At 40.5% G+C, this 12,896-nt stretch overlaps 1 long non-coding RNA gene across 1 annotated transcript; it reads right to left on the bottom strand.

Moving 5' to 3' along the window:
• Positions 1–337: 337 nt before the first annotated feature.
• On the bottom strand, positions 338–10,743 carry LOC117061246. Its single transcript, XR_004428056.1, has 2 exons — positions 10,684–10,743; positions 338–614 (listed from the first exon to the last, which is right to left on the bottom strand). It is a non-coding gene; the product is annotated as an uncharacterized LOC117061246 (long non-coding RNA).
• Positions 10,744–12,896: the final 2,153 nt, after the last annotated feature.

Here is a 12,896-nt window from a genome sequence, read left to right as displayed (position 1 = left end):
TCCCTGTATCATACATATGCCCCTGAGCTATGCAGAGTGGATGCTCAAGTCAAACGTTTATGAAAGGTTTGTAAGAGTTTAGGGCCAGCCTTTTTCTTTTCTTTTTTCTTTTTTACATCCCACATCACAATATAATTTTGGCGAAAAGAGAGATTGGCTTGAGAAATGTGGTCATGGATATGGGCCCTGGCTTGTGGCTGTAGTTCGTATTTCACCTTCTTGAAATCGTGTTTGGCTTGGTAGAGAAGATTGGAAAACACTGTCCTTTAATATAGATGCTTCATTACACACTAGACGACCAGTTACAAAACAAAACAAAACCCTTGCTACTCAGAGATGATTTCCTCACCTGCAGACCAGTATTTTATTGATGCAACGAGAATTCCAAATTGCACCAGTCTAAAGGACACTGGATTATTGTATTCCTCTTGGTTTCCTGACTGCTATTAAATCAATGTAGGCAATAAAATAAGAACCTCGCCTGTAAATTCTTTTCTCTGACAGTTCTGGGACTGATTAAATATTTGCATGGTTCAATTGCAGCCTTGTACGATCAGATTCAAGGTCCAGGAATGCACTGAAATGCAACTCAACACTCTCGGATGCTGAATTTTCTTTATTCATTTGCATGTAAAAAAGAGAAGGAACACTAAATAAACACCTCTGAGATACCTGAGCAGATACACAATCAGCCCTGTATGATCAGATTCAAGCATAATTCTTTTCCTTTTCTTTTAAAAAGCCAAATGTATTCCAACAGAATCTTTCTCCATATCACCACACGCATCGTTTATACTAATTAAAATATTAAAATGAAAAGCATTTGTTGTTTGTGCAAGGGGGGTCATGTTAATTAATGCTGTAACATGCATGAATTATCATTCTTTTTCAAATAAAAGGGAATAAAACAGGGTCTTCAATGACAATAGCAGATATAGGTTAGCAGAATTATTAGGTAAAGTGTTCATTATTCAGTCATACATGAAGCTGAGCCCTGGCACTGTGACTGAGCTCTTGTGAGCCCCTCTTGTAATAAACCTTGCATAATTTTGTTTAGAGTTTAAAGGCAGAACTTTGCTGCCATATTCATTGAGGAAAAATAGAATAATTCTTATTGAGCTAAACTGAGGGTTGATACAACCCCCTGTCCTGACAGGTATCTCTACATTTGTGGTTCATCTGCACCAAACATTTAATGCAGTATCATACCACTTCAAACACCCATGGCTTTCCTCAAAGAATCCTGGCAACTGCAGTTTGTTAAGGGTGCTGAGAGTTGTTCGGAGGCCCCAATCCCTTCACAGAATGACAATTCCCAGAATTCTCTGGTAAGAGGAATTTTCTCTGTGAGGGGAAGAGGGGGTCTCCTAGCACACTTAACAAACTGCAGTTACCAGAATACTTTGAGGGAAGCCAAGGCTGTTTGAAGTGCTTCAAATACTGCTTCAAATGTACAGTGCTGAATGGGCATTGTTTGTGTGAAGATTGTATCAACACAAAACTTTAGACAATTTCCAGTCACCCATTCTCAGCCTCTAGTTTTAAGTTTTCCAGCACAGTTCTATACATATTTATTCCATGGCACGTTCCACTGGGAGAAATCCAATGATATCTGTCTTCTAGCAGAACAGACGTAATTGGTGAAATGGATTTCCCCTTTCTGCTTGCAGCTATTATGTGTACCCCAGGTATGCTCCAGAGGGTTAGGGCATACACCCAAAACACATTTTGGGGGAGATTACAAGGGGAAGGAGATGATGGATAAGTTCCTTTGGGACTTGCTTCCTAGTAAGCATGTTTAGGATATCAGTCATAGAGACACTCATAAGCATGAGTATCTTTTATAAACTTTGTCATAACAGTAACAACTTCCTTTCAAAGGGCTACCCTTTAGCCCAGGACAAAGATCTGATGACAAAACAAAAGTTTGGTTGCGTTGATGCATTAAGGTTCTGAAAATGTACACACAACAACGAAAGAGTCACAAAATTTGTTTGCATCTTGCCCTCAGTAACCAGCATGGTAGCTTGAATGGAATCATAGCTAGCCTCATAGAGATGAATACACAGGTGTTCTTTCTTTCTTTCTTTCTTTCTTTCTTTCTTTCTTTCTTTCTTTCTTTCAACTGCCCTGAAAAATCTGCTGAAGGGCAGCATAGAAATGCATTAAATCAATAAATAAGTGAACAAATTTTGTGAAAGGTCAGGTTCTGAAAACCCCACCAAGTAAAAAAGCTTCATAATCAAGTTTTCCCTTTTAGTGTATGTATGTAGGACAAGACACCCCATTTCCCTCAGTTACAAAGGGCACACACAAGATGAAAGGGAAGAAAAGACAGGCATAAAAGAACTAATGAATTGTTTTATACCTTCCACTACATTGTTACAGACTTTTATTTCCCTTCAGCTTTAGCCATGCCTATGTTTTGCCCACACTGGTCAGATGATAAGGATTAATTTGCTGTGACCTATTTGTTTTTAACCTTCATCTGACCTCTAAGCTTTTCCATCCCCTTCTCTTACACTCTTGGTCATCCGTGCAGTGAGAGGCTAAGAATAATTTCAAAGCAAAGCTCTCCATTATACTTAATTTTATGACACAAGCCTTTGGTTCCAGGATGTGAAACACTGTTTTCCTACGAAACTTTGCCCCTCAAAAAGAGAGTCAGTATTATGCTTCAAAGGATGTGCAAAACATATTGCATAAGGTATGTGCAATACATTTGGCTATTCTGGCCAGGATCCTAGGATTCTCCAGGGCTCGTGCTGTTATTATGTATACAGCATATCAATAATAATAAAAACCAGAGGTCCCTGCACATTGCTGCTCCTTTGAAGCAAAGGAGAAGCAACTCTCACACAGCTCTGGGCTGTTTAATCTGACCTGTAGTAATCTGAGGCTGTCTCCACCAGACTGGAACAAAACCCGGATCCCTCCTAATAGGCTCATGTTGCCTTAGGATCTGGGCTTTGACCGATTCTGGTGCACAACCCTAGTCTCCAGGTCACAAAACCCAAGAAGATAAATCTGGATGTAAGGTATGTTAAGTTTTGCTTTCGGTTTATCAAGTCTTTGATATGTTCACATGTACATATACATAGATCTCTCTCATTCTCACAGTACCTATTTTTCATGAGGGGAAATGTATTTTCCATGTTTCTTTGGCCACCTCACCTGCCCCATGTTCATTATTCCATCTTATCTAAGCAAACAGATGCAGTGGTGCCCAAATAACAGAGCACCTGATAAGAATTTGTTCCACACTGTAAAACTTCTCTGTGAAAGAACAGAACTTTCCTATTAACACACCTTTGCTTAAAAGGATATTCTGTCTGTGAAAGACAGCCCTGTTTTGATTCCCTTTTTTAAAATGTATTTTTTTTAAAGATTTTCTTGGTTTACAAAAGTATGTGTAATGTCTCTCTCTCAAGTAACATTTTTACAGATTAGTTTTGTTTGTTGAAACATTAGGAAGAAAAGGGGGAGAGAAGTGGAGAGATGATTGGGGGTGGGGTCGGGTGGAGATGTTTCTATTTTACTTAATATATGTGGGGTTTTGTGTCAGCTTCGCTTGTATGGGTTCTTTGCTATTCACTTGTGTTCCTTTGGTGGTGAGAGGTTGGGGCTGGCCTAGGGTGTGGTTGTTCATTTGTGATTGGCTGTTATCTTTGTTTTCATGTGTGAGTGGGGTGGGTGGGTGTTTTGGGTCAAGTTAGCCATATTGATTTGTATGCTGTTGGTGGATATTTTTTTCATTGTCTTGTTGGGCTGTGTATGTGATGAAGGGGAGCCATACCGGGGTGAAGGTGTCTTCTTCTATTTGTCCCCTTTTGACTCCTGTTAAAATGGGTATGTCTTATTAGTTTGGCATCACCTAATTCACACAAACTTAGTCACCCTTCATTCCTTTCCATTCCCGCCAAATTTGACTTCCATCTTCAGTGCCACTCCGCAAGGAGCCCAACTATGCAGCAGGAAAGTAACAAACATGGAGAGATGTGTACAGCATTCTGGCAGTAGGACAGTAGACTCAGCAACTTGCTTACAAGAGGCTAATATATCAATGGTAGATGTTGAAAATAAATAAATAAATAAGTAAATAGTGTCCAACACTGCTGTTTCGCTCCTGCAATAGACGTCTGCTCGTGCAATGGAACTTCTCCCCCGTCTTCTCTCTGCTACAGTCTCCTGTGTACTCACAAAATTTGCTCCAGAGGATTAGGGGACGCTCTGGAGTAGATTTGAGGGGTGCACGAGGAGAAGAGCAGAGAGGGAGGTTAGATTGTGCAAGCAGAACACTGCTCATGCAGTGCTGAAAGCTTCATCCTCTTCCACTACTAGGGACAAGGCTTTGCTTTTAAATAAGGTCTGAGAAAGTGATCTGAGGCCCACCTCAGGCTTGCATTCTTTAAAGCTCAAGTAATTAATCTGGGACGATTCTCCCGAGGTAACAAATTAGCACTTCTGGTTACACTCTAGTGCCATTTAGAATCAAACTTCACCCTCAGGCTTGGGGTGTGGATGTTTGTAATCTACTTGTGACATTTTTTAATCACCCCAATTAGAAGTTCAAAAGAGCGGCTAAAGGAATTGCCTTATCCTAAACAGTTTACTTAGAAGATCCAGTTCGCTGTGGTCAACTGGATCTCTTCACGGGGCAGTTTTGATTGAAGACTCTGCATGTCAATAGTTTAATTACCAAGTGCTAATGAATGCTCGTTTGTCTCTTTTTAATAAATAAAACTCCAAACTGCCCTACCAGGGCACCGAACAATATTACAAATGAGCAGGAAAAATAGGCATGGGTTTTTAAATAATTATATAAATCACAGTAAGAATGATCTAATAAAGCACTAGCCAAGGAGGTATCACCTGATATTTGCAAGCTAAAAGTTGTAAAATATTAAAAATTGCACAGATAGATAGATAGATAGATAGATAGATAGATAGATAGATAGTCTTAGTGCTATAGGGTAGATGTGCTGGAGAGCCTATCCAAGGAGAAGATGCCTTAATTGCAGTGCTACACTCAAAAAGTCCCTTCTGTGCAGATTATTTCTTCTTGAAGGTGACCCCCTCCTGCAGATCTTAGGGACTGGACAGCTTTGCATGGGAGGAAACAGGCTCATCCATATCCCAAGCCCAAGCATCTAAAGGCTGGAAAAGTAACAGCCAGCAACTTGTACTGAACCAAAAGCAAACTGCAAAATCATGCAGGTGAGCAAGAGTTGGCTCGATAGTCTGTTTGTGTCAGACTCCCATCAAAAGCTAGCTGAAGCTTCCTGTTTTCAAGGGCAGTCTCACATTGCATATATTACACTGGTCTATGCAAGGGGTTACATGAATAACTATGACCAGATCCCACTTAGAGACAGAAAAGTGTATTCAGTTTCTCAGGTGTGACTGATTAAAAGCATTCCTGGGCTTTAATACCAAAGATACACTATGCGTGAAGATGTGTGGTTGTTTCCCCCCAATGTTTTTTGTTTGTTTTTTTTAAATGCAAAGCAGCCACAGGTGGCTTAATGTTGAACAAAAGGCTGGTGAGAGAGAACAAATGTTTTACCTGGGAAGTCCAGAGGGTGGCAAAATGAGAACAGTCCTTTTCAGTTGTGGCTTCCCTACTTGGGGAATGCTCTCCCCAGGGAGGCTTGCCTAGCCTCATCTTTAAGCACCAGGGGAAAAAACATAATTTTTTCATCCAGCCTTTGGCGTTTCATTGTCTACCCTTTTGGCATTGGTGGAATGTTTTGGTCTAGGTGTTTTGTTTTTTTTGTCTTTTAGATTTTTTTTAGTGCTGGTTTTAATATATGTATGCATTTGTTTGCTTGCTTTAAATATTGTAAGTCACTCTTAGCTGTCATGGCAAAAAATAATAATGACTGATATATTTAATAAATAATAATAACACAACAAACAGCAACAAACAGCAACCACAGTCCTTTCTTTGGTGCTATTTGTTCATTCAAAATTACCTGAAACTGCTTTTCTCTTTGCGAGAGTAAAGAATGTAGGGATCCTCTGCCTTTTCTGCCAAAGGTGGAAACACAGCTGGGGGCAGGGTCGAGTGTACACATAGGTGGCAAGGAAAAAAACCCCATCCCGTTCAACCTGAAGTCATGTGTCATGAGTGTTTTTTTAAAAAAGCAACAACCACGAAAACAACAACTTAATATTGTGTAATACAGTCATACCTTGGAAGTCAAATGGAATCCATTCTGGAAGTCTGTTCAACTTCCAAAATGTTCAGAAACCAAATCTGAATGTTCAGCTTCCAAAAATAGTTCGCAAACTGGAACAGTCACTTCTGGGTTTGAGAGCCAAAACTTTCGAGAACTAAACTGTTCGAAAAAAGGTACAAATGTACTGGGTTTGGTTTATAGGTAGTCATTTGAGACCACTTTTTTTTTTACTATAAACTTTTTTTTTTAACTACAAACAAATGCAGTTGTATATGTTCTGAATTTTAGAGTCCATTGTGCTTTTAAAAAGTATCATCTGCAGTAATAATCTGTATAGATGGAGACTACGCTATTTGCTTATGCAAACCATCTTTTTGTCTCTCTCTGGAAAGGTGTGTTAGGGAAGAAATGAAGGAACAACCTCTTGCTCTCAAAAACCGCATGCTCTCAGCACATCTTCAGATGTAAAACACGTGTTGCACTGGGCCAGGGACAGTCCACTGAAAGGCATAGTCCACTGAAAGGCATCCATAGTCACAACCTGTTTAATTGGAATTTGTGAGAACAAAATTATTCTGGAAATAATATCCAGAAACACACACACACACACACACACACACACACAACCAGTCAAAGCTGTGGTCATGAATAATCAGAACAATCTGCAAGGGCTTCCGGTCTGTGGCTAATGGGATGTTTCACCAAGGCTTTGTCACCATGGCAAATACTTTATAATACATAAACATGTGCAGGGCTGAAAATCCACCCACTCTTGCTGAAAGATGGCCAGGTTTTGTAAATCTGCATTCCAGCTACCCTGCTGACTTTTGAGATAAGCCCTTTCAATCAACATTCCATGTGTTTAAGAAAAATGTGTGAAAAGTACAGTTTAGAAGAACACGCATGCTTTTTTATTTTTACAGCTCAAAATTTCATGTTTTCATGGGAGAACCTGGTTTTTAAACACACACACACACACACACACACACACACACACACACACACTTCTCCAATGGTTCTATATTTTCTCCTTTGTTTTTTCCTAGGGACAATCTGGGAATGCTTTGCCAAGTTTCTAGTTTCTGATTTTTAGCTTTGGCAGGTGTTATATGAATACCCCAGTTTTAATGAGATTTTCTTGAGGTTTCTGACTGTTCCTTTATGGGTACGTTTAGAAGACCAGGTACTTCAATGCAACCCACCCCCTCCCTGTTATATTAGCAGGGCTACAGAGCTATTTTTAAAGTCCATTTTATGATGTATCGCTTTAAAAGGGATCAAATGCGTGCAAGATTTTAAAGTACAGTGGTACCTCGGGTTAAGTACGCTTCTGGTTAAGAACTCCGCTTAAGAACAGAAATAGTTCTCTGGCATCGCGGCGGCAGCAGGAGGTCCCATTAGCTAAAGTGGTGCTTCAGGTTAAGTACGCTTCAGGTTAAGAACGGACCTCCGGAACGAATTAAGTACTTAACCCGAGGTACCACTGTACAACTAAAAGAAATGTCAGAACAAAAGTAGACTCCCGTCCCACCTAGCCATTTAAGGACTGGGTTGCGTGAATGACATCTGTAGCTTTGCATGACATTTGGATGTTTGATGCTGGGGGTGGGGGACCCAGTGGTGGAATGAAAGAGTTCTATATAAGGGAAACATCACAGAACGTTTGAAGACAAAAAGTGGCTCGCTGTCACCCCTAGGAATCAGTATCTTGCAGTCCTGTGGAATGTGAGAGGTTTTTATAGTCCATTAACAAGTGGAGTGTCACAGCTCCCCCACCCCTGATAAAGTTAGTATCCTAATTCAGACCTGCAGCTGTGGGAGCACTCATAAACCAATGGCAAATCAACAACGCTCCACAATGTTATTTCCCTTAGACAAAGCCAGAAATGTGGGTTTCAGTTTCAAGTTCTGTTAGAAATTTGAGCCACTAGGTTCTGTGGGTGCTCAGTGCTTTTTAACGGTTTCCTGGGTTTTTACTGCTAGCAGACTGGTTAATCTTTATAAAAAGTGTGTCTCGCTGCTGACTTTGCCAGCATGAGAGAGGAATGCGCTATGATGTTGTTGCCTGGGATATCTAATGATGCATCAAACTTGTCAGACACGCCATCAGCTGTAAACAACAAACAAAAACCCAGACTGGGAAGCACAAGAGAAATTCCTAGACCTACAGAGACACATGGGAGAGAAGGAAGAAGAAGAGTTTGGCTTTGATATTCCGCTTTTCACTACCTGAAGGAATCTCAAAGCGGCTAATATTCTCCTTTCCCTTCCTCCCCCACAACAAACACTCTGTGAGGTGAGTGGGGCTGAGGGACTTCAGAGAAGTGTGACTAGCCCAAGGTCACCCAGCAGCTGCATGTGGAGGAGCGGAGACGCGAACCCGCTTCCCCAGATTACGAGTCTACCACTCTTAACCCCATTAACCAGTACTTCATCCCTTTCAACATTTCTCTGATGAAAATAGGGACGTCCTATTGAGGAAAGCTGCACATTCTGGGATGAAGTCAGAAGCCGGGATAGCCTTTGTAATTTTGGGACTGTCCCTGGAAAATCAGGACACTTGGAGTGTGTGGTACTCCATACCAGTACATTACTATCACACACAAAAAGCCCTGCCCATAACTGTTTTCTGGAACATATTGAAATATTTCTGTTCTTTAAACTGCACTAACTGTGAGAGTAGCCATTCTGCATTAAAAGCCTGACCAAGTCAAATGCTTAGCCTTCCAGGAAATTTGTTGCCCTTTGTTCTTGGAATGCTTAGCTTGATATATTCAAAGGCATGTCCAATGTGCATTCATCTGGGTTCTTCTAATAACATGTTGGAAGAGCTGGCTGGCCCTACTATTAGGCAGAGTGAGGCATCAGATGGGAGGGGGCAAGGGACTGGCAGGGAGATGCTGGGTGGTAACACTCTTTTGTGGTCCCTAGAATACCCTAAAAACCCATAGCTCACCTGCTTCCCTCAGGTGTGATGGGGGATATTCACCCATTGCCAATTGAAATATGATTCAGCTGCCAGTTCAGTCAGCTTTTATACATGGATTGAAGAGGGCACCATCTTGTCATTGGCCTCAGTCAGCAACATTTATTGAGCCTGTGAAAGAGAATGAGTCACCAGAAATGAAACCTATTGCATCATGTAGAAGAGTATGCAGTGGGGAGGGGGCCTGGACCTACATAACTACATCAACTTTGATCAGTTAGTCTATTTCCGCAATTCTACACACACTTGCAATGGAGTTCAGAGCTATTTACTTCCAACAGGCTTATGAGTGCATTGCACCAGGTCTCAGTGAACTGAAAAGGGTGTCAGGAGCATATTTCAGAAAGATACTGCCCACTTGCCTTGTTGTGGGGAGCAATCTTTTATTTCCAGTAACAGGAGGGTGATAGCAATGGCACAGGCGGTGCAAATAAGGCAGGAAGAAAAGTGTTTTGCTCAAATGTTTTAGGAGACAGAGCCTCTCATTTGGGGAAAGTCCTCATTACATTGGTTTTGCTCACCCATGTGGTCAGATTGCTATAACTGGGTTTGGAAGAATTTCCTCCTTCTCTTGAATCTTATAAGCTGTCAGCTAGGAACAAAGTTTCCTGCAATGCACCAAGGATCATGGAAATCAACCCTCTGTTTTTCTTTCGTTTTAAAAATGGGCTCCACAGTCTTTAGAGGTCAATAGAATCTGAAACATATCACAAAATCGGTCCTTTCTGTTTAAGAAGATACATACACCAGATGGCACCCACACAATTTACTGTTCTGCTTTGGCCAAAAAAAAAAATCCATGCACTGAAATTCCTAATGATAAATGGCCTTTGGGAGCAAGAGAGACTCAAAACTAGGCCATTCTGAGTCATATTTTATAGACCTTTACTATGAATTTGAACTTAGGAAGCACAAATACCAGTGCAGTGTGTGTTGTCTGCCTGCAATTATAAATGGGATTGTTGGGTGATAGGGACAAATTTCCCCCACTAAAGAAAGCTTATGGGAAATTAACATTTCCTTTGCAGCACAGCGGTTTCTTCTAAGAACAAGATTATTAGTGTACAACAGGAAGCAAGTTACTCTTGTCTAGAACATTTAGGCCATCTCGAATATTTAAATCAATTTGACCACTGCATTGAAATATTCATTTCCTAATTGCGTAGCGCATGAAATCTGAGGGCTACTCGTGTTTTCCAATAAATGGAAAGCACGCTAAAAGCTTTCATACAAAGAACATCTGGTGATTTCAGTTACCCCCCCTCCAATACTAATTTTAACAGCTCCCAAATGTGGGCAGAAATACTACTTTTTATACTTTGTTTAAAGTTCATTTCCTGTCCCTAGGATATTTATTGACCCTCTAATGCTGGCCATTTCCACTTTCCACTTTTCCTGTGAGTCTTATACTCGTTTTCATTGACTTCATTCCATTCTTGACCTCTTTTCCCCTCAAGAAAATTAAACACAGCCCAAGACATGTTGGACACCAATTAGTTTTACAGCTCTTCTTACCTCCCCTCCGACTGCATTCTTTAGTTCATTGAATCCACCCATAATGTTACGCTTCAAACCTGCAGAGACAGGGAGGGAAATACAACCACACTGCAAAATGCAGATAATTAAAAAGGCTTTTGGGTAGCAGAAACAAAATTCTGATTGAAAAGGAGGTGCGGGGGGAAGACTCGAAACAAAGCCGTGAGGTAAAGTTGTTTACTTTTTCCTTTCTTTAAAAAATGCACACTAAATCAAAAACAAAGTAGTGTGTAACAAGAAGCAATATTAAACCCATCGATACAAAAACAAAGCAAAACAAACAAATGAACCATGGTCTCTCAACTTTTATATTTGTAGGGAAATAAATATTTGTTATATTTGAGAAAAGGTTTTTTATTTTTTTTTAATGGCACTATTCACTTTTACAGTCATAAATTCTTATCATATGCTAGGCCAGGGGTACCCAATGTGCTGTTCCACAGATGCTGTTGGGCTCATAGAATCATAGAGTTGAAAGGGACACCAAGGGTCATCTAGTCCAACCCCCTGCAATGCAGGAATCTCAACAAAAGCATCCATGACAGATGGCCATTCCACCTTTGCTTAAAAACTTCCAGTGAATGAGAACCCACAACTTCCCAAGGGAGACCATTCCACAGTCAAACAGCTCTTACTGTCAGAAAGTTCTTCCTGATGTTTAGTCAGAATTTCCTTTCTTGTAACTTGAAACCATCGGTTTGAGTCCTACCATCCAGAGCAGGAAAAAACAAGTTTGTTCCCTCTTCCACGCGACAGCCTTTAAGATATTTGAAGATGGCTATTATATCTCCTCTCAGTCTCCTCTTTTCCAGGCTCAACATACCCAGCTCCTTCAACCGTTCCTCATAAAGCTTAGTTTCCAGACCCTTGATCATCTTAGTTGCCCTCCTCTGCACATGTTCCAGCTTGTCAACATCTTAAATTATGGTGCTCTGAACTGGACATGGTATTTCAGGTGCGGTCTGACCAAGGCAAAAGAGTGTGGTATTATTACTTCCCTTGACTGTGACACTATACTTCTGTTGATGCAATCAAAAATAACATTAGGCATTTTGTTGCTGCTGCATCACACGTCGACTCATGTTAAGCTTCTGTTCTACTAAGACCCCTAGATACTTTTCACATGTACTATTGGCAAGTCAGGTGTTCCCCAATTTATATTTGTGCAGCTGGTTCTTCCTGCCTAAGTGCAGAACCTTACTTTTCCCCCTATTGAAATTCATTTTATTAGTTTGGGCCTAGTTCTCCAAGCTCTTAAAGACATTTGGAATCCCGATTCTGTCTTCTGCAGCATTAGCTACCCCTCCCAGTTTGCTCTCATCTGCAAATTTGACGAGCATCCCCTCAATTCCTTCATCCATTTCCTTCATCCACAACTCCCATCAGCCCCAATCAGCATGACTAATGGTCAGGGATAGGGATGAGGGAGAAATGTGATTCAATTTGCATTTACAGCGGAGCTTGCAAAATTTGTACTTTCCAAAACAATATACAAATCAAAACATAACCATCCTTCAAAATTTGCACTTTTCTGAATTTTGAAAGACTGTCATCCAACTAAGCAATGTGTACAAAAATGCAGACATCAAAATTATTATGATATAGATTGGGAGAGGGAGAACTTTTGCTATATTCTAGTGCAAACCTAAAGCAAAGCAGCAATAGTGCTCTTCCTGATACACCCAACAGTATCAGCATAGTCCTTGAATTGTAGTTCTGAATGCTGCAAGTACAAATGTTTACCAGTACAAATTAATGTTTACAGATTACTTAGCTACCACAGTTAGAGCCCAAATTTCTAAGAATCAGCCATTAGACAACATGCAAAACTAGGCAGGTTTATTGTGACAGAGCTTCCATTTAAATCAATGGGGCTATCTTCCAAATAAATGTGCTTAGGATTGATTACTGATACCTCAATGCTTACTGATGACTCGGCATTCACATAGTTTAGTTTGGAGGTGAACTGAAAGCAAAACACCTTCAAAAATCTTAGTCTAATGCTAAGTGTTCCTTGAATTCTGGTCAGTGCTCTTTTCCATTAATCCAGGAACAGGGATTAACAGCTGTGGTCTTCCAGATGGTGTTAGATTTCCCATTGATTGCAGCCAGAATTGATATATGAGATATTGATGTAGACTAAATGTCTTTGAGGACCATATTCTCTCCAAGCAATGATGGTTAGAAAACTA

This window comes from Lacerta agilis, chromosome 1 (genome assembly GCF_009819535.1).
Source record: "Lacerta agilis isolate rLacAgi1 chromosome 1, rLacAgi1.pri, whole genome shotgun sequence".
NCBI classification, from domain to species: domain Eukaryota; kingdom Metazoa; phylum Chordata; class Lepidosauria; order Squamata; family Lacertidae; genus Lacerta; species Lacerta agilis.
This window is presented reverse-complemented; position numbering and strand designations above follow the sequence as displayed.